Source organism: Acanthochromis polyacanthus, chromosome 10 (assembly GCF_021347895.1).
Source record: "Acanthochromis polyacanthus isolate Apoly-LR-REF ecotype Palm Island chromosome 10, KAUST_Apoly_ChrSc, whole genome shotgun sequence".
Classification (NCBI taxonomy): Eukaryota; Metazoa; Chordata; class Actinopteri; family Pomacentridae; genus Acanthochromis; species Acanthochromis polyacanthus.
Window position 1 is genome coordinate 29,071,189 of NC_067122.1, and position 21,484 is coordinate 29,092,672.

At 40.7% G+C, this 21,484-nt stretch overlaps 1 protein-coding gene across 2 annotated transcripts in view; it reads left to right on the forward strand.

Moving 5' to 3' along the window:
* The first annotated feature begins 17,321 nt into the window (after nt 1–17,321).
* psd2 (pleckstrin and Sec7 domain containing 2) overlaps nt 17,322–21,484 on the forward strand; it is a 43,057-nt gene continuing 38,894 nt past the window's right edge. Inside the window, exon 1 of one of the 2 annotated variants that reach the window (XM_051954052.1) lies at nt 17,322–17,770. The gene's annotated coding sequence lies outside the window, so the exon portion shown is untranslated. The remainder of the gene's footprint in view (nt 17,771–21,484) is intronic. The other variant, XM_051954053.1, reaches the window with a different exon arrangement.

Genomic DNA, 21,484 nt, shown 5'->3' on the forward strand with positions numbered 1-21,484 from the left:
TCTGTTATCCATCACTATCTCACCATTGTAATTTGTTTAAGTAGCACACTGTGGGAAAGTCCCAGAAGTTGTCACATTATTTTTGCACGTGAAGGAGAATGAACTCATTCAAATGGTAATTTTGCATGAACAGCGTCCTCTGCTGGACTAAAGCAGCAGGTCAAGACGATAACATTAAAGGATCCCAGTGTTTGAGTCCAGAGAGGAGCAGTGAATAAAGCCTGGTAAGGCATTAGGAAAAGAGGAGAAGCTTGAAGTCAGACTAGAAAAAACATCTGAGGTTTATTGATTAACCTTCAGTATGTAAACAGAACTGACAAATACAGAACAATCCAAAATGAACATTTATCTCCTCTAAAGGTCTGGCTATAGTCAATTCTTGTGTATAAACCTATAGTGTAACTAAAGAAAAAGTCAAAATCTACGTGTTATTGCCCTTTTCTGTATTACATATCTGATCATAACACTTACATTGTTTTTAGAGCAATAAAGAGTCAATATGTAGTTTCCTTAGTGTGTGTTTGATTTAGTGAATATCATGCTGAGTTGGGAGAATTGAGCAAAATTTTGCTCTTGGGGTGAAGTATTCCTTTAAATCGTTTTGACCTGAGTCTTTTTCAGAACCTTCTGGGACGCTAAAGTCTCTGAGGCAAAGCAGCCAGCCGCCCCAGAGCCCCAGGTTAAGTGTATGACAATTATTAACTTGTGGTAATTTGATTGACTGATTAATGTAACCTCAAATTGTAAAGACGTTTTACCTTGTCTTGAGGCTTTATAGTGGAAGAATGTGTCAAAATCGGCTTTGAATACCTAAAAATGCTCTTTTTTATAACGTACAAGTGTATGATTGGGGATCTTTGCAGTCACTAATCAGTGTTTTCACTCTATAATCAACCTTATGCTGACTTGAATGCTGTGTTTAAATGGTGCAGTGGTGCAAATTCTCCAGTAAATTTACAATATATACACTTTCTAAGGTGGTGACCTCAAGGTTAGAGAATGACAAAACCCTGCAGCTCATTTTTGCACCAAGTTTCAACCACATCAGGTTAATCTGTTCTTGAATCTGGTTTGGGGGAAGTCTGCCAGAATACACAGCTGACAACATTTCCGTGACCTTTAGCCCCTACAATCGAACACGCATTGTAAGATAAGAACAGACTGCCAATAAGTGTCTGCTGAGAGTATATCTGCATAATCTATCTGCTTAATTATTCAGTTATTATTTTTTTATCGACAATACAAGCATAAGAATCACGACGTGTCTCATGTGACATCGATAGTGCATGCCGAAGAGGTCGGCTTCTGCTTTTAACGCAAAATTTACGCTTCCCATCATGCTTCTAGGGGCCTTATTCAGCAATATGATAGCATTCATTGGTATTCCAGCATGTTCTCCCCTCAACCGCTCCATGTTTAATGCATGGACTGACACAGAGCTCGGCCTATGAAGAGGCTGTGCATTAGCATGGATTCACATGAGAGATGCATGTGGTTAAACAGACCGTGAAGAAGTGTTGCTTTAGTCCCCAACGTAATTTAACTGGAAGAACAAACTCTGCTGGAGCATGCACCCCTGGGTGTTTGGCACAGCAGGCTACCATAACACTGTATGTTGAGTATTTTTTGCATAATTTGCATAATGAGTTTTAAAAAGTTTTCAGCAGACTTATACATCATTTCACCACACAGGCTGTAATTATGAGGTACATCCAGTGCACTGGTGTAGGTATGACTCTACCTACACTCCTGGTTTTAATAACAAACACATTTAACTGTAACTTGGTTTACATGGATTGAAAATGAAGCCCAGCATTGAGCGAGGGTATTATCAGGGGAGCTGCTTCATGATTACTTGATATGGCTGAATAGACATAAAGGAGCAGCAATGCTTAATGCAGCAATAATTAACTCAAGCAAAACCGAACAAGCTGGAAACAGAAGATTCATACAACGACAGCTTACAGTGTTGTTGTATGAACCATCATGTTGTTGTGGTTAATGTGCTAGCAAACAGGTGCTTTTTGCACATCCACCATGTCATGCTTTTGACCATCAGGTAAATGAAAGCTCACTATTCATGCCCCTTTTTGCTCTGTTTTAGTCTCTACCAACTCTCAGGGGAACTATCTATTTTTTGTCAGTTAAATACTGAACTACTTTCACCGCCCGTAAGCTAAATTTGCTGTTTAATGTTGGCAGGTGGATTTGTATCAATTTTTTACAACAAATTTCCAAGGTTGGAAATAAACCTTGTACAAAAGTAATGTTTGGTCTCTACAGCTAATTCCATCTTTCAGGATGACTTATATTAAATAGAGATGGGAAAAGAAGTGGGGGGGGTTGCTTTGTATGTTGATTCTAATTTGAGAAGTAGGTTGGTTGAAAGTAAAACTACCTTCATAGAAGGGATTATGGAGTGTATAAGTGTTGATATTGAACTTGAGGACTATAAAAAAATTCAAGTAAGCTGTGTGTACAGAACGCAAGGCTCTTGTTTAGACACGTTTAACCAAAATATTGGAAAGTTGTTTATGGAGGTAAATAAGACCAAGATTATTTGTGGGGATTTTAATATCAATCTCTTGAACCCTCATAATAGCACAAAAACGTCTGACTTCATATCTACAATGTATGTTAATAATCTCTTTCCATTGATCCTTAAACCCAGTAGAATTACAGTGAAATCAGCTACTTTGATAGACAACATTTTCACCAACGAAAGAGATAGAGATATCACCGCTGGATTACTTGTGGCTGATGTAAGTGATCATCTACCTGTTTTTAGCATTTTTCATCAACTTGTACCAAAGGCACATGTCTCACAAACTGTAACTCAAAATCTATTTAGACATAGAACACCTGAAGCCAGGGCTGCCCTTCAGGCAGACCTACATGCTCAAACATGGGAGGAGGTCTACGCTACCCCTCACCCTGACCAAGCATATGACGTTTTTTTATCTACTCTAATTAACCTATATGATAAACACTGTCCATTAAAAAAACATATTGTCAAAAATAAAGTTGAATCAGAAAAGCCATGGATCACACGTGGCATAGCGAATGCTTGTAAGAAAAAAATTATCTCTATGGACAATACATAAAACACAGAACTAAAGCTGCTGAACAGAGGTATAAAACATACAAAAACAAGTTAATCAATATAATTAGAATCAACAAGAAATCATATTATCATAAGTTGTTAGAGCAGCATCAAAATGATGTTCAAGGAACATGGAAAATATTAAACAGCATAATCAAAAATGGTAAGAAAAGAAATGAATTTCCCTATTATTTTATTAATAATAATAATGAACTAACAGACTCCAAAGACATTGCTAATGGCTTTAATGATTTTTTTGCAAATGTAGGACCCTCATTAGCGGACAAAATCAAACAGCCTAAGAATGCACAAGTAGAAACCAGAAATACTAAAAAATAGACTTTAAACTCTCTTTTTCTAAGAGATGTGGATGAATTGGAAATAATAGGAATTGTAAATAAATTTAAGAATAAAAAATCAACTGATTACTGTGGTATAGATATGACATTTATAAAAGATATAATTCATTTTGTAGTTAAACCATTTACCTATATTTGTAATCAATCTTTTCTCACTGGTATTTTTCCACAAAAAATGAAAATAGCTAAAGTAATCCCTATATATAAAAATGGCGATAAACACTCATTCACAAACTACAGACCTATTTCCCTATTGTCCCAATTCTCTAAAATCCTCGAGAAATTATTTGTTAATAGGATGGATAAATTTGTTGAAAAATACTGTCTTCTCAGTGATCATCAATTTGGATTTCGATCTAATAGGTCAACCCTAGTGGCAGTCATGGCTCTTGTTGAAGACATTGCAACCGCAATTGACAACAAAGAATACACTGTAGGTGTTTTTATTGATTTAAGTAAAGCTTTCGACACTATCGATCATGTATTACTCATGGAAAAGCTTCAAAGATACGGCATTAGGGGCACTGCTGCCACATGGTTGAATAGTTATCTCAGCAATAGAGAACAATATGTACATTATAACAACGTTAACTCTATAAAACAACTTATGACACATGGAGTTCCGCAAGGTTCTTTATTGGGGCCCAAATTGTTTAATATGTACATAAATGATGTGCCTGAAGTATTAAATAATGTTAAGTGCTTATTGTATGCTGATGACACTAGTCTCTATTGCTCAGGTAATGACCTGCACAGGCTCATGGCCACAATGGAACATGAGCTCACACTCCTTAAAGAATGTTTTGACAATAATAAGTTGTCCATGAATCTGAGTAAAACCAAATACATTATTTTTGGAAATAAGACAATAAAGAACCACATCAATCTAAAAATCAATGAATCAACAATCGAGCGTGTGCATGCCAGTAATTTTCTGGGAATTACAATTGATGAAAAACTCTGCTGGAAACAGCATATAAATATTATGAAGTCAAAATTAGCAAAAAATGTTGGGGTAATAGGAAAAATGAAATCTGTATTAAATAAAAACTCACTTATGTTATTTATACAATTCACTTGTCCTTCCATATCTTAGTTATGGAGCGGAAATATGGGGAAATAATTATAGCCTCAATATTGACCCTATATTTTTACTTCAAAAAAAGGCAGTTAGAATTGTTAGTCATGCTGATTTTTAGGCACCATCCAATCCCATTTTTGTTGCGCTAAAAACATTAAAAATATATGACACTATTGATCTCAATACATTAGCTGTCATGTATAAAGCATATTATAATAATCTTCCTAATTGTATTCAAAATATGTTTGAACACAGAAAAAGCTGTTATAATCTTAGGGGTTCTTGTATTTAAAAAAAACAAAATAGGGTAAGAACAAATAAAAAACGTAAATGTATCTCAGTACTAGGAGTTACCAAGTGGAATAAACTTGATGAGGGAATAAAAACATGCAAGACTTTGAAAACATTCAAAAAGCAGTTGAAAAGATTAACTCTTGAAAAATATCAATCCCAGGAACAATTAACTAAAAGTAACTAAAATGATTTTGTATGGACTCCTCTTATCTTGTTAATGATAACTGTCAATATTAGTTGTTGTTTTTTTTCCTTTTTCTTCTACGAAATGTAGAAACTTTTCGTTTTGGTTGAAAAAGGTTAGGCAAAATAAGTTTCGACTTCAGCCTAAACCCTTCGGTCACTGGATGATGATGTTGATGTTGATCTTGTTGATGATGTTGACGATGATGACAATGATCTTATTGACAACGACAATTTACACACGTGGACAAAATTGTTGGTACCCCTCAGTTAAAGAAGGAAAAACCCACAATTCTCACTGAAATCACTTGAAACTCACAAAAGTAACAATAAATAAAAATTTATTGAAAATTAAATAATCAAAATCAGCCATCACTTTTGAATTGTTGATTAACATAATTATTTAAAAAAACAAACTAATGAAATAGGGCTGGACAAAAATGATGGTACCCATAACTTAATATTTTGTTGCACAACCTTTTGAGGCAATCACTGCAATTAAACGATTTCTGTATTTGTCAATGAGCATTCTGCAGTTGTCAACAGGTATTTTGGCCCACTCCTCATGGGCAAACAGCTCCAGTTGTCTCAGGTTTGATGGGTGTCTTCTCCAAATGGCATGTTTCAGCTCCTTCCACATATGTTCAATGGGATTCAGATCTGGGCTCATAGAAGGCCACTTTAGAATAGTCCAACGCTTTTCTCTCAGCCATTCTTGGGTGTTTTTGGCTGTGCGTTTTGGATCGTTGTCCTGTTGGAAGACCCATGACCTGCGACTGAGACCAAGCTTTCTGACACTAGGCAGCACATTTCTCTCCAGAATGTCTTGATAGTCTTCAGATTTCATCGTACCTTGCACACTTTCAAGACACCCTGTGCCAGATGCAGCAAAGCAGCCCCAAAACATTACTGAGCCTCCTCCATGTTTCACCGTAGGGACAGTGTTCTTTTCTTCGTATGCTTGGTTTTTGAGTCTATGAACATAGAGTTGATGTGCCTTACCAAAAAGCTCCAGTTTGGTCTCATCTGTCCAAAGGACATTCTCCCAGAAGCTTTGTGGCTTGTCAACATGCATTTTTGCAAATTCCAGTCTGGCTTTTTTATGAGTTTTTTTCAGCAGTGGTGTCCTCCTTGGTCGTCTCCCATGAAGTCCACTTTGGCTCAAACAACGACGAATGGTGCGATCTGACACTGATGTACCTTGGCCTTGGAGTTCACCTTTAATTTCTTTGGAGGTTGCTCTGGGCTCTTTGGATACAATTCCAACGATCCGTCTCTTCAATTTGTCATCAATTTTCCTCTTGCGGCCACGTCCAGGGAGGTTGGCTACTGTCCTGTGGGTCTTGAACTTCTGAATAATATGAGCCACTGTTGTCACAGGAACTTCAAGCTGTTTAGAGATGGTCTTATAGCCTTTACCTTTAAGATGTTTGTCTATAATTTTTTTTCGGATGTCCTGGGACAATTCTCTCCTTCGCTTTCTGTTGTCCATGTTCAGTGTGGTACACACCTTTTCACCAAACAGCAGGGTGACTACTTGTCTCCCTTTAAATAGGCAGACTGACTGATTATGAGTTTGGAAACACCTGTGATGTCAATTAAATGACACACCTGAGTTAATCATGTCACTCTGGTCAAATAGTTTTCAATCTTTTATAGAGGTACCATCATTTTTGTCCAGGCCTGTTTCATTAGTTTGTTTTTTTAAATAATTATGTTAATCAACAATTCAAAAGTAATGGCTGTTTTTGATTATTTAATTTTCAATAAATTTTTATTTATTGTTACTTTTGTGAGTTTCAAGTGATTTCAGTGAGAATTGTGGGTTTTTCCTTCTTTAACTGAGGGGTACCAACAATTTTGTCCACGTGTGTATGTGTACAATGATGATGATGATGATGATGGTGACGCTATCATAAGTACACAATTGTTACAATCTTTACTTTTTTCCTTGCTGACTGAATAAACTACTACTACTACTACTACTGCACATTTAGAGAATTTGTTAATAGCTTAATTGCTTGAGGTGTTTTAATGCCTAAATTTTTGCATAATTAAACTTTGGGCTGGGTAACATCAGCGGACAGTCTGAAATTCATAAACCTCAAGTTTGTACTTTGGTGGCCGTCATCTTGCGCTTTTGAACCAAAACATGATAAGTGAGGACTGGATCTAATTGAAAATTTAGAGAAATTGGAACCATAATTTAGAAAATCAACATCATGCTGTGTTAATTGAGACCATGAACCCATTAGGAAAATGTTTACTACAGAGACAAGCCAAATAAGAATATATTCATTTTCTCTTGCCTTCTGTTCAATCCAGGCATGAACTAACCGTGACGTCACCCGTTGGTTTCAATGCCGAGAAAATGAAGCCCGGATTTTGCTACTTCCTGGTCGCCATTTTGGATTTTTTTAGAGCCAGTGACGTAAAAAGCGTCATCAAACAGGCTGGACCGGAGAGCAACTCGGGGCAGGACCAGTCTATGGGACTGTCAATCAAGTATAGCCACGCCCCCTGGCTCCGCCAACTTTAACGATTTATTTAAAATTCAGTATTGATTTATTTTAAGATCGGCCACCTGATCTCTCATTTTGACCATGAAAACTAACAGGAAAAAAGTCCTGAGCTGTAGAAAATCAGTCTATCAAATTTTATTTTTTCCAAAAATGAATTGGGGTCTATGGAGAAAAAGCTTTTTGGAGCCAACCCTAGCGGACGGCGTGATATTGCAAGTTTTTGACACTTCCGGGTGGGCTTCAATTTTGGAGCCAGATGCTACGTCCATCTTTATATACAGTCTATGGTTCAATCAAATGTATTTTTGCAACCAGAGGAGTTGCCCTCTGTTGGCTGTTGGACAGAAAGCAGGTTCTGCATCCTCTTCATTTTTCAGATCTGGAGACTACAACTATTTTTTAATATTCTGTCTAAGCTTCAACTCATGTTCCACCTTTTTGTCAAAATTTGGATTAGGTTAGTTAGGTGGAATCAAACACTACACTGACGAATAGACCCTTTATTTGTTTACAAACATTATTTGTTTACAAACATTGTGACGTTTTTTGTGGGCGGGGCTTATGCTGGAGGCAAAAGCGGAGCGAGAAGTCAAGCGGGACTGCAAACTCGAGCATTTTCAACCCGTTAAACTTCAGTGTACCGCCGGCGGTACACTTACTAATTTGCATAGGAATTTAAAGAATGTCCGACGGCTGCAAACACGATTATATAAACACTATACGCCGATGGAAAGCTTAGATTCTCATGAATCCGCCGGTATAAACCACTTTCAGATGTGATTACCACAGCGGGTAATATAAACACATTTGTCCGACAAACAACGAATATCCATCCATCCGTTCTCTATACACGGCTTTAACGTACAGAGCGCGACTCACATTTCCGGGTTCATTATTACACACTGATGAAAATATTCCACAAAAAACGGCCATAATCCAACCTTGGACATCCAGACGACACAAGCCAGTAAACTATTTTGTCCAAAACATGTCTTGAAGTCGGTATATAATCCACGAATCGGTCGTTTTCAAGGAAATGCACCTCGCGATGCGCGTCCAATATTCCCTGTATTTCTCGTCATATTTTTTTTATTTACAAATAGAATATTAGCGATTTTCTGTACTGAAAATGGCTGGAATTGACTGCAGCTGATCGTCTCTGTCCAGTTTTTTCGCCTCAGTGCATTTAACCACAACTGTCTTCGTTCCCTCTGAGCACGAGTGTTCGGTGGAATCCTATAAAACTTTAATTTGCGTTCGCCAATGTCATTCCTCCTATTCTGGCATCCAAAAACACAGCAGGACGACATTTTAGAAAAGTTGATAGAGCCTAGTCCCTCAGTCTTTCGCCTTTCGGTCACGGCCGCGGGCTGCCTCTTTTGCCTCCAGCTAAAGCTGTGACGTCATTCGTGACGTGGTTCATTAAAGGGTCTATTGACCTCTTGTGAAAATAACGTGTACGAGGATACTTCAAAAAGTTTTCAACCTCACCAGCAAAGATCACAAGACAAGGATTATTCTCAAACTATTTTCAACAAAGTCTCCTTTAACTTCAATAAATTTTATCCACCCATGTTCAAGCTTCACTATCCCTTTACATAAGAAGGTCACATATTCATTCCAGATTCTCCTCAACAACATGTATGACCTCATCATCACTTTGACAATAGTGCAAGTGGGACTTCAGTTTGGGAAGCAGACGATGCAGGTCGGGTGAGTGAGGTTAATGATGCAACAGTTCAATACCTCATTTGGCTGTTTCTGCAACCTGTGCAGCATGGACAGTTGCATTGTCCTGAAGTAACAGCAGCCAGCTTGAAGATTTCCCCTCCTTTTGTCTTTGATTGCTTCAAACATTCGAGTTTCGGTGGACATTGATACAAGGCTTTATAGTGGAGGTTCAGATGAGACAGACAACTGTTTGAAAAGCCTTTCTGTATGTTTGATATCTTTTATACACTGTCTGGCCAAACAAAAAAAAGCTCCACACTCTAATATTTTGTTGGACTGCCTTTAGCTTTGAGTATAACACAAATTCGCCGTGGCATCGTTTCGATAAGCTTCTGCAAAGTCACAGCATTTATTTCTGTCCAGAGATGCACTCATTTTCTACCCAGATCTCATATTGATGATGCACAAAGTCTTCTCCAGAACATCCCAAAGATTCTCAGTAGGGCTGAGGTCTGGACTCTGTGGAGGACAATCCATCTCGTGTTCCCTAATCCACTCATTCTCAATGTGAACCCCTTGAATCCTGTCATCATCATCTTGGAACATGCCCGTGGCATCAGGGAAGAAAAACTCCACTGATGGAAAGAGCTGGTTATTCATTATATTCAGGTAGTCAGCTGACCTCATTTGTTAACATAACGTTGCTGAACCTGACCAACCCCAGATCATAATCCTAACCTCCACAGGCTGGTAGGAACTAGCCAAGATGAGTGCATCACTTCATCCACCTCTCTTCTTACTACTTATCACTTTGGAACAGGGTAAATCTGGACTCATCAGACCACATGACCGACCACATTTGTTCCTCAAAGATGATGTTCTCCACTATCCTTCAGGTTTTAATAACACACTGGATGGTTCTTAACCTGATTTTAGTAGTTTCAGAAATCTCCTTAGCTGTTTTCTTTGCTTGATGCAGGTCAATAATTTGACTCTTATGAGACAGATTAGCATCCTTTCCATGACCACAGGATATGTCTTCCAACATGGTTGTTTAAGAAATGAGAAGCTCCTCACTGCATCAACTAGGGTTAAAGAAGTTGTTGCAGCTGAAACGTATTCATCACTGCCGTAATTATCCATGGGAAGGATCTTACCTGTTTGCTCAGTTAAATCCAAGTGGCGACTTTTGTTTCGGCCAGGCAGTGTATGTTTTATACAACATGATGGAGTTGTGCTGCTTCAACTCACTTTACAGTGGTGTTGCACTGCCAGGACTGATGTTTTAATTTCCTGCATGCAAGAAAAAAATGGGTGTGATTCTGTAGTAAGGTGCTTCTTCAAAAAAACATGTCATCTCATCACAGTAGGACAGTCAGACGGAGCACCTGTGAAACGTGAGTCAACTCTTGTTCATCATTGGCCGTATCAAAACTTTTCTCCTCCACAGAGGCTTCCATATTGTTTGTACGACTTCCGTACCAACAGCTTGGCACGTAGGGCTCGAGTGTGACACTGTTGCCAGGGCGACCGGTCTGTCTGTTGACCCGGCTGCCCAGCAGACGTCACTGTCTCACACACACACACACACACACACACACACACACACACACACACACACACACACACACACACACACACACACAGCGTCTGCAACACACATGGCACATTCTGTCACCATGTTGGCAAGGTTGCCACTGTTTTCCTCGTTTGTCTGCCTGGCTTGTCTTTTCTCTCACACATGTGAACACAAATAAACACAGATTTGTCCATAAATAAACATACAAGTATATGTCTGTAGATTTTTTTTTTTTTTTGCTGTTGCTGCCATGCCTCTGGGGTAATCAACTGCTCATTGCCAGTTTAATTTCAGACAGATGTAGATCTTTCTGTCGCACTAACACCACCTTCTCTGTTACTTCCATCTTTCAGCTCAGGACAAGTGGTCACAGGTGGAAGATGCTCAGAACTGAAGACCCTCCCCCTCACGCTGTTTGTCACGTGGAGGGAAGTGTGTCATTGTAACCCGCTTTTTCATGCCTGTGGATATAATGACCCAGATGAGAGAGACACACACACACACGCATGCTGACACATTTTCACACACACACATCACAAGTGCTGACATGTTGGGTCCCCCTCCTCTTAAAGGGGTAATGAATGCTGATGAGGTAGTCAAGGGAATCACTGCAGTCCAACACAAAGGCATGCGGCTAAATAATGATGTCCAACATGGAGGTAAGCGTGAGTCCTCCTTATTCTTTTCCCACTGAGTCTGCTGACAGATAAATGTGGTGGCACAAGGACTTTATGCTGCTGATGGTGCAGGAGTGCTAAAATGTTAGGCACATTTGCAGCACATCCTCTTCTAAAATGTAGTAAATTAACACAAAGCACTTCCTTTTTTAACACTAGCAGCAACTGTATCTTCAATATTTTTTAAAGCACAGCACGTTTATAGCATCTACTACTCAGAAATAGTTTGACATTATGGGAATTGACTGCATTAATAAATGTTGATCACATTTTTTCTACTGCAATAGCAGATTTTTTGGGCAAATGAGTCATGTTTCTGGTGGAGGCAATAAATTCACTCTCCTTTTAGCTCTGTTTCGCTCTCCATCAGCTCCTGAAGGAAATATCTGTCTCCTTCCTGTGTTCACCTCATCTGAACCAAAACACCAAAAACAATAAACTTGAAGATATAACTGCAACAGTCACATGATTCGATATTTTTACAAAAGTATGGATTACAGTGGATTTAGGTTGAAATCAGCTTATAGAAATACCATTTTTCTCCAGTGCATCTCTCGTAAATATGGCTCCTAAACAAGTTTTCTGCTACTCCTGTTCACTTTCTTTAAACGCTGCACTGGTAAACATAACTTATGATTTCTGCAAAACATGAAAGTTGTACAAGAAACAGCTTCTCAGATGGTGTCCTGGGAGTCTCTCTGGCACAACTCTGTTCATTTGTGCTCATCTTACGCAGTGGATCTATGCGCGCGCTTTAATTTAACACTACACACATACACACATGCTTTTACATTGAAGCACACTTCGCTATGAAGTCCTGTGATCCAAATCAAAGACCCACACCATGTGCACACACACCCTGTGATGTGTGTGTGGCGTTGTGTGTGTGTGTGTGTGTGTGTGTGTGTGTGTGTGTGTGTGTGTGTGTGTGTGTGTGTGTGTGTGTGTGTGTGTGTGTGTGTGTGTGTGTGTGTGTGTTCTTGTACTTGCTACATGGTGAGAACCATTTTCTGCATTTAACTATCAAAGTGAGGACATTTTTACAAAGTGAGGACATTTTGGCCGGTCCTCACTTTGAAACAGCCATGTTTGAGGGTGAAGACTTGTTTTTAGAGAACAGGTATGAATTGAGGTTTGGTTCGGGTTAGGGTAAGGATTAGGGTTAGGCAATCAGTTGTGATGGTTAAGGTTAGGGTAAGGCTATAGGAAATGCATTACGCCTATGGATGTCCTCACTAAGATAGAAGTACAAACATGTGTGTGTGTGTGTGTGTGTGTGTCCCCAGCTGTCTCACAGAGCTCCCTGTTGTTTGGCCTGCCGTGGCAGACGGAGCAGAGCTGTAAACTCTGAGGATCAATGCTTGTTTGGAGAATTTCTCTATTTAATTCTACCTCAGTCAGTAGCACTGCATGCTCCTATGAGTGCATGCGTGTCGATGTGTGTGTGAGTGGACATTGTATCTCTATCGGCCTAATGAGTTGTGTGTGTAGGCATGTCCAGAGGAATGCTGCAGGAGGTGTCGGCGTGAGCGTGGATGCTAACATCCCTGCAACACACAAAGAGTACACTCCATCGGCCTGTCTGGCACCTCCCCCTTGCTTTGATTACACTCACAGTGTTATTACTTGAGCAGACCAGCATCAGCATATTGATTCATCTCCCCCAATACCTGCCTTCATTTTTCCAACTAACTCTCCACTCCTGCACATTTGGATGCACATGTGAATGCATGCGTGATGAAGCACATGCATATACATATTCTGACACCACAGCCATGAACACACTTATCATTACAGGAGACCACCCACCCCAGCAAAACCAAAAAACGCAAGCTGTTAGCTTTCCTGCTCTCCAGTTACCTCCCCTTCCCTCCCCGCCTCCCTCCTATTGTCACATCAGGGATTTCCAGCGTTCCCAACACGTTGCCGCCATCACGGCCCTGCAGATGTCACGCTCCGCCTGCTCCAGTGATCTGGCTCATCAAGTGAACTACGAGCGGCTGTGCTGATGCACAGCTGACTCAAGTTCTAATCAGCACAGCCGGCGTGAGTTTCCAATCAGTGCGGCATATAAGCCCGACTCCCCTCACAACTCACTGCCGGTTCATTGCTCCACCATCCATGCCACGACGCACTCCGCTAAACCCTGCACACCGCTCCCCGTCTCCTGCACGCCGCTTCCTGGACTCAATTTCCTCTTTGAAATATTTACCTATTTACCTGTTTCCCTGCCCTCGCCACGTCTCTTCAGCTGTGCCATTCGTTTTGCCCGCTTCCGCCTTTCCACACCCTTGGACAATCTGTGAGTCTCCCTAACCCCGTAATTTAGTTTTGTTTTATATTTAGTTTAACTTGGCCTTCGAGTCCGCCCTTTGTTTAGTTTAGTTTAGTTCATCTCCCCATCACTTCCCTCCTGGTTCAGTTATTAAGAGTTTTCCTCTTTGTATATTTTTATTTGTGTTAAATCATTATTTAATTCACCCTCCTGTCTGTGCCTGCTGCTTGGGTTCTACCCACCAGTTCGTGACAGCAGATGTCACTCAGCTGCAGACACACCTCTTCATTTCTCCATCTATTCGTCCCCCCTGCCTCTCCTGGGACGCTGTGGAGGGACTCGGCAGGGAGCACTGAGTGCATGTGTGGCTGGGTAGAGGGGGAAGGGAGCCGGGCAGGTTAATGAATTAGTAATTAGGATTGACATTGCGTCTGCAGTGGGTTTCCCCTAAACTCTTTCTCTGGTCATCTGTGCATCCTCTGAACTCTTTGTCATCTTCAGCCCTATAATCCCTCCTCCTCATCTTCCTCCTTAGAGCATTGCCCCCTCTACCTATCTTGCCATGGGCCTTGCCTCTCCAACCTTCTCCTCCCCTTGCAAACAAACATCAGGCTCTTTTGTTCTGTCCAACATTTTCTCTACTGCTTTATGCACCCCTCTTAACTCCCTTTCTCTCTGCCTCTTATCTGTTTTCAGTCACTCCCCCTCTCCTCCTTCTTCTTCTGTCTCTTTCTAATGTGCTATTGATCGCTGGGGATCACTTGGGGTTGACGTTTCCAATCTATGCAGGCGCTACATTAAAACTTGGCACTGTTGCTCATTACAGAGGGATGTTTGCAAGGCCTCCGTAGAAAACATCGTAAAATTTTGGCAGTAGACAACGCAGAGCCATATGTGTGATTGACTCGTGACCTTGAAGAAGGTATTCTCTTATGATACGTGGTTTGATTTGACTGTGCTGGTTTTAAATGTGGGAAATAAGTGAGACTGCAAGAGAGGGAAAATGGGTGGCGGTGGAGAAAAAAATGTCCTCTATGCTTTGCCAAGGGCAGAGAAGACAGAAGCTAATTTATTGTGTGTATTGACAGATAACTACTGTGGGGCGGATACTTTTATAAAACTGGAGTTGATCTTCAAACATGTCATCACAGACTCAAAGGAGAAAACATTTGCTTTTCACTTTTTAAACCATGTCATCTTTTTTCTCATGATCTAATGCAAAAATCAGACCCTAAATGTATATCCAGTCTGATGAAGGTGGGTGGGTACACACACAGACGTAAATTTCAGGGGGCGATATAGCATTACTCATACTCAGAACAATACAGAAAATGCTCAGATTTGCCTAATTTAAATTCTCCAGAATGTCGGAAATTAAGTGTGCTCCCACATGTCATATATTCATACATATGGACAAAAACACTATTAATATCCTTTTTACAGAAAATGTCATCTCACACTGAATATGCATCTTTGTTCTTCAGCCTACATCACGGATTGTCTTCTTCAGCGGTTTAATTATTGGCATTCCTCTGTTTGGATGAACTGTAATTAAAGTCCAGCCACACAGGAAGAAGTATTGACAGTCTCCTTTGGAACACAGAGACTAAGATCAGCAGAATACACGGTAAAAACCACAAGTAATGAGTGTCTTCTGTTGTGTTATATTCAGTTTCTGACAATTGAAGATGGCTTTAAGTCAGAATCTTGGGGAAGGTGTAAGGTGATGCCAGCGTAAACAGCATCAATGCTAGCAAAGAGTCTTCCTAAACAAGAGGAAATATTTATTATTGGTTGTAATAGTTCTATAAATAGGAAGGAAACAGACCAACAGAGGATTTATGTTGCCTTTAATGGTAGAATTTATGTTTAGAGAATTGTTTAGGTATCTGTGAGATGCCATACAATGCATTCTGGTAGCGTTTCAAGAGACGGGACAACTAATTTGCATTACATTGAGGCTACTTTATGGTCAAATGTGGTCCAACAGATTCAGCAGCTTATTTCTCGCCTCAAATGTTTTCCGAAACACATTTTGTGTTATAAAGTCTTCCAGGAGCAGACAGTGAAGCATCGTCCTATCAGGTGCAGCCAGTTGAGTACTGATTTCCATCTAGTGTTGGAAAGCAATGCAATCCGACATAAACTAGTACTAAATGAAATCAGAAAAAATATTGATAAAAATGTTGTCCTCTTTGAGTTTAACCAATCAGTGATGTCTTCTCCAAGTTCAACCAATCAAAACGTATTTTCTCAGGGCTGATCTGGTACTTTATTCTTGCCCGAAAGTAACTCTAAAAGAGGTTCTAAGGAGGTGGTTCTTGAGGTTAGAACAAAGGTTTGTCGCCGCCCTAAAGCTGTTTTCCTGCACTGGAAAAAAAATAAGGGTCAATAAAAGACAGCAGCAGGTCAAAGGTCAATTCAATGAGTTAAAACGTCAACTCAAAGTCAGCTTCATTTCTACTGACTGAATGATTCAAAGGGTTAAAATCCTGAAAGTTAAAAATTATCTGGTAACTGTGATCAGGAATAATGTAGATCAAAATAAGTCATTGTAAGTGAAAAATAATATGTAAATTGTTTTTATCATTGTTTTTGATGTGGATATTTGTATCTTTAAGGTCTGAGTGTGAGTTTCTTTAAACCTTACACTGCATTAAAAATAACAATCATACATGAGACAAAATAATGTTGTTAATCATTGACACATGCCAGATTGTGGTAATCCAAATAAGATGTTTCCACACAATCCTTTTTTTCAGTGTAAAATGATATAAAAAATTAAAATAAGCGTGGCATCATGATGAAACAGCTATTTAAAAGATGAAAATGAATACATATTCAGTAATAATTATGAACAGGGCTGATGTACATGAGAAGAGATAAGTCAGTGAAAATGAAAAATAATATTGATTTGTAACTTTTTTTGATATTGCTTTAGACATGGATGTTTTTGTCTTTAAGGTCCTGAGTATGAGTGAAAAGTAATGGTTCATCAGAATCAATGCTGTTGTTAATCAGTGGCACATTCACTCAGCACCTATTATATGGATAAAAATCAGCTTTATTTCTATCGGTGGAATGATTAAATTGATATATTTAGTATTTATGACCAGGACTGGTGTAGAATAAAATAAGTAGGTCATTAAAAGTGGTGTGTATGACTGTGTAACTTTTTGTGGGGGCATTGTTTTTGTCTTTAAGGATCTCTGTGGAACTTTTTACAATTCCCCCTAAGGCTTAATATATGTCCAGTAATTTCTGGCCATAATCAAACCGAGCTGTTTTACTTAACGATGACTCAATCCTGCTATTGACTGTTTCATAGGTCATGTTTTCCCTTGCAGACATCAAATTCCTGCCTAAACCGAACCGCAGCATGACCAATGCAGCATCCAGGATATGACAGCTGCAGGACTTTAGACTTTGGACTATCTGACCGTCTGTAAATCATCTGCATGCTTCTAAACGTCTGCATCAACAACATCTGGGCTTCACTGATAATGGGGTTAAATTAGTTCGCAGCTCGTTCTAATGACGGGGTCTTTGAACGCATCCCAGGTGTGGACAGATATCATGAGTGAGAAGCGCTTGTGTCAACAGCGCTAATCTTCTCCGCAGGCGGCGGTGTGTGATATCAACAGGCCCCGGAGACACGTCCCGTCCACGGTGTGAGTGACGGTGCCGGTTCACCAGCCGCCGCTCAACCAGACGGATCCACGGAGGAGAAGGAGAAGAAGGAGGAGGAGGAGGAGGAGACCCGGGGACGACGCCTCCGTCTGTCCGTCCATTCATCTCATCATCCGGACCTCCCGTGTGCCCCCCTCTCTCCCTCCCCACCCCCCCACCAAAACCGTAGCAACGGAGGCGCGAGACAACCTCGGACGTGAACACGCGCGTACCGGCGGAGGAGAGGAGACGGTTCCGTCGCCTTTCAGAGCCCGGTGTGGATGCGGGAGAGGCGGGGGAGGAAAGAGAAAGAGGAGAGCCGGAGAAACTCCTCCAGCGTCTGGCTGCGTTTTCCCGGTGAGTGTGGAGCCGTTAATTTAAGACCACTGTTATCATCTGCCGAGCTAGCAGCGGCGGTAGTTAGCCGCTTAACCGGCAGTTTCACCGTTAGATACTGCGTCTTTGAGTTATTTTAGTAATTACCGAGCAGGGGAGGCTGTCTTATTTCTGTTTTGTCAAATCTGTGAGCACAAATGCAGCTTTAGTAGTGGGGCTAAGCTGGAAGATATGCAGCGTGCAGGCCGTGGGATTTATAGAAGGTGTGCGTGTTATTCTCTCGCTTATTTCTGGTGGAAAAAAACGTTTCCTCTTCGCCTTTTTTTAAGGGGGGGGGACAAGTCGATCTTGAAACGCGACCAAGGTCTATTTTAGAAGGAAAATGGGAAAAAAAAGACACAACCACCGGCCTCAATTGAGCTTGAACCGTGTCTCCCAGCCATCCTGTTGTCATGGTTACTGGCTCGAGGAGGCTGGGACACACACAAATGCACGCACACGCACAAACGCTAAGAGAGGGAGACAGGGAGAGAGAGACAATACCCTCGTCTGTCTGCTGTTTGTTTATGTCTTTCCGTTGGGGGACTCCATTGTAAAAAACTGAGCTTATTGCATTGCATCCTACACACACACACACACACACACACACACACACACACACACACACACACACACACACACACACATATAAATATAAGGTCTGATGCATCCTGTAAGCCCCCACAGGGATAATCTTACACAAGAGATTAAAATACCATTTCACACTTTGCTATAAAATCTCTGCTAACTATCCAGGACAAACTAACTGCCTACGGGAGTCTATGTATAGAAATGATTTATTTTTTTGACGGTGTTGGACTGAACGCTACCAAAATGTGCAGAGTTTTTTTTTTCTTAAACAGGTGTCTGATGGCCGCTTATGTTTCATCCCCAAAAGTCCCTGTTATCTTAATTATAGACATTTGCATGCATTATGCTTCGTTCTCCCCCTAGTGAGGGCAAAAACGCGATAATCTCTCTCCAGTGTATTCATTTTTTAGCTCAAGGTGTCAGACATCCAGACAGCAGACTGTTCTTTCTACTCTTTTGCTTCTTCTGACTCTCTCTTGTATAATCCTTCAGATGACTTTATTAGCTCTGAAGCCGATCTGTAACATCAGGGCCAAAACCATATGCAACATTTTGCACATTCAGTGGTGTGAAAATCTGCTTTTTGGACTGCAAAAATATGATGTGTATTAATTTTATTTGCACTGAAAATCCAAAATTCAAAGAACATGCCATTTTTAAGGCACAAAATGGCTCTTATATGGGTGTTTGTGTATGTTAATGAGGGAATATAACCCAAAAACAAGATAAAAGAGCACATTACTGTGAGCACAGAGTTAGATGTAAGCGTTTAGACTGACAAAATGTGAGAGGACAGTTGACCTTGACGGCACAGAAGTGACATATTGGGGTGATTTGGGGGAGCTGGCGGACTGTTACGCTCCAGTAGTCCGGCGTGGCTAGTTGAAGGCTCTGTGGCAGTCACGGAGGCTGTAGGAAAGCACTCTGGACTGTCTCCAGGTCCACGTTTCCTGCTTTCCTGTTCCAAGCTTATGACCAGGAAATGATGAAATTATTTTCTTCCTCTCTGCAGCTGCGTTTGCAACACAACAGCATTTTTTTTTAAAGGTGACTCTGTCTCAGCACTCTGTGGCTGCAGATATAATGCTGCATGTTATGAACAGGGTCAGTAGGTCACTTATAGTATGAGGCTGCAGTGTTTTTTTTGTCGGCATGTCTTGCTGATGGACTGAAACAGAGAGGTGGAGGGGGAGGAGGAGGGGAGGTTTTCCTTCTGTGTCCTCAGTATGCAGATGAGACACCATCTATCAGCTTGCAGATTCATAAATTAATTTTGATTGCTAATTAGCTCTTTATGAACAGTATTTAGAGGGTTGTCCTGGCAGTGTTAGCGTCTAGGTGTCTGTTGTGATACCCTTGTTTTGCTTTGACCCCGATTCTGTGTTTTAGCTCCCTCACTTTCTAATTTCTCCTGTTTTTCCTCTGCTTTAGATTTTCCAACCAAAGCAAACATAAAACAAATGCTGTGCCGGTTGTGCATGTATGTATGAACTATCTGTGCACTCTGTAGTGTCGTTGACATTTTCAAAAACGAGGTAATCAACCTGGTGTCAACGACTACTACAGTGAAGCGCTGCGTCCTTCACACCACTCATCGGTGCTGTGGTGCCGCCTTTTAGTAAGGAACCCTCGTGATGGCACAGAGCACAAACAAAAGGGCTGCACAAATGTTTTGTTTGAAATGAACGCGGGCAGCACTACAAATGAAACAAGGTCAGACAAGTTAAAAGTGGTCAATTGGCGGCTCGTTCCACCACTTAAACGTGGTAAAAGGACATGCAGTGATCCCCAACAACAGCATCTGCAGGCAGAGTGGAGCTTTCAAACAATTTACATAGATAGATAGATAGAAGGGATTAAGCAGATTTAGTCTTTATAGAGCACAGCAGCATAACATGAGTGTCTATAATGTAATGTTGAGGCTGTAATTTAATCACTTCATATCACAATAGTTGTGTCAGAAAACCTGCAGCCTGGTTTTCCTTCCTATTGTGCATCTCTGTCATTTGTTAGACTCTCAGAGAATCCTGGGTAATCCTCTGCACTGCATCGTGTTACATTCAGTCACTGCCAGTCCACTGGACAAGGGCCCCGTTTAAAGGCACAAAAGCATCCAGTTGTTTTATTTTCATGTATTGACTGTGCAAAGTCAAACTCCAGTGATTTTATTCTGAAAGGTCAGTTTAAAAATCGAGCAGGGTGCTTCTTAGCCTCTGAAATTAGCTGTTTATTGTCTTCTGTGATTCTGGAGGAGCTCTGTTCAAGAATGTCTGAGGTTCAAAACACAGAATTGATAGTGAAGACTACAGATTTTTTGATTTTGAAAGGTATTTTTTGAAAGGTAAGCCCCAAACTGGTTTACTTATCAGTTGGCTATTGTGTTTAGTAGTTAATACAGATGTTAAAGGTGGTGTTGGGTGACGGTGCAGTGGTTAGCAGTAGGAACACAGTTTGCATGTTCTCCCTGTGTCCAGCTTCCTCCCACAGTCCACAGTGCTCGCTAGGTTAATTGGTGATTTTAAATTGGCCATGCATGCTTGTCGGTCTCTTTGTGTTCATCCTGCTATGAACTGGCAACCTGTCCCAATGTCAACTGGGAAAGGCTCCAGTTCTCTGTGACCCTTTACAGGATTAAGCGTGTATAGCTAATGGATGGATTTAGATGTAAAAAATGATGCCAGCTTTGCAGCCTCCCCCCCCCCCCCCCCCCCCCCCACTGCAGGTTTCTTTTCATCAAACATGGAGCATATTGTGCATGTTAGAAATTTTCTATGTCTTGAAATGTAAGGTTCCCCATTTTTCATAAAAAGTGTAAGCGCATGCACAATTTCAAGATGAATTAAATAAGTATTGAACTTGAGGATGCAATGCCATTAACTCTTTATGCTCCAGTAAGATTGTCTCACTTTGGTGTTTTCATTGTTCTTATTACTTCAAGAATGTTGCTGCCTATAGAGACCACTCATGCTTATCGCTGGAGTCTCTCAGTGGACTGTGACTCTCAGGGATCAATAAATTAAGCTGAAGTGTACATGTGCATTCTTTGCAGTGCAGACAGACAGAGATACAGTGCCTTGTGAAAGTATTCGGCCCCCTTGAACTTTT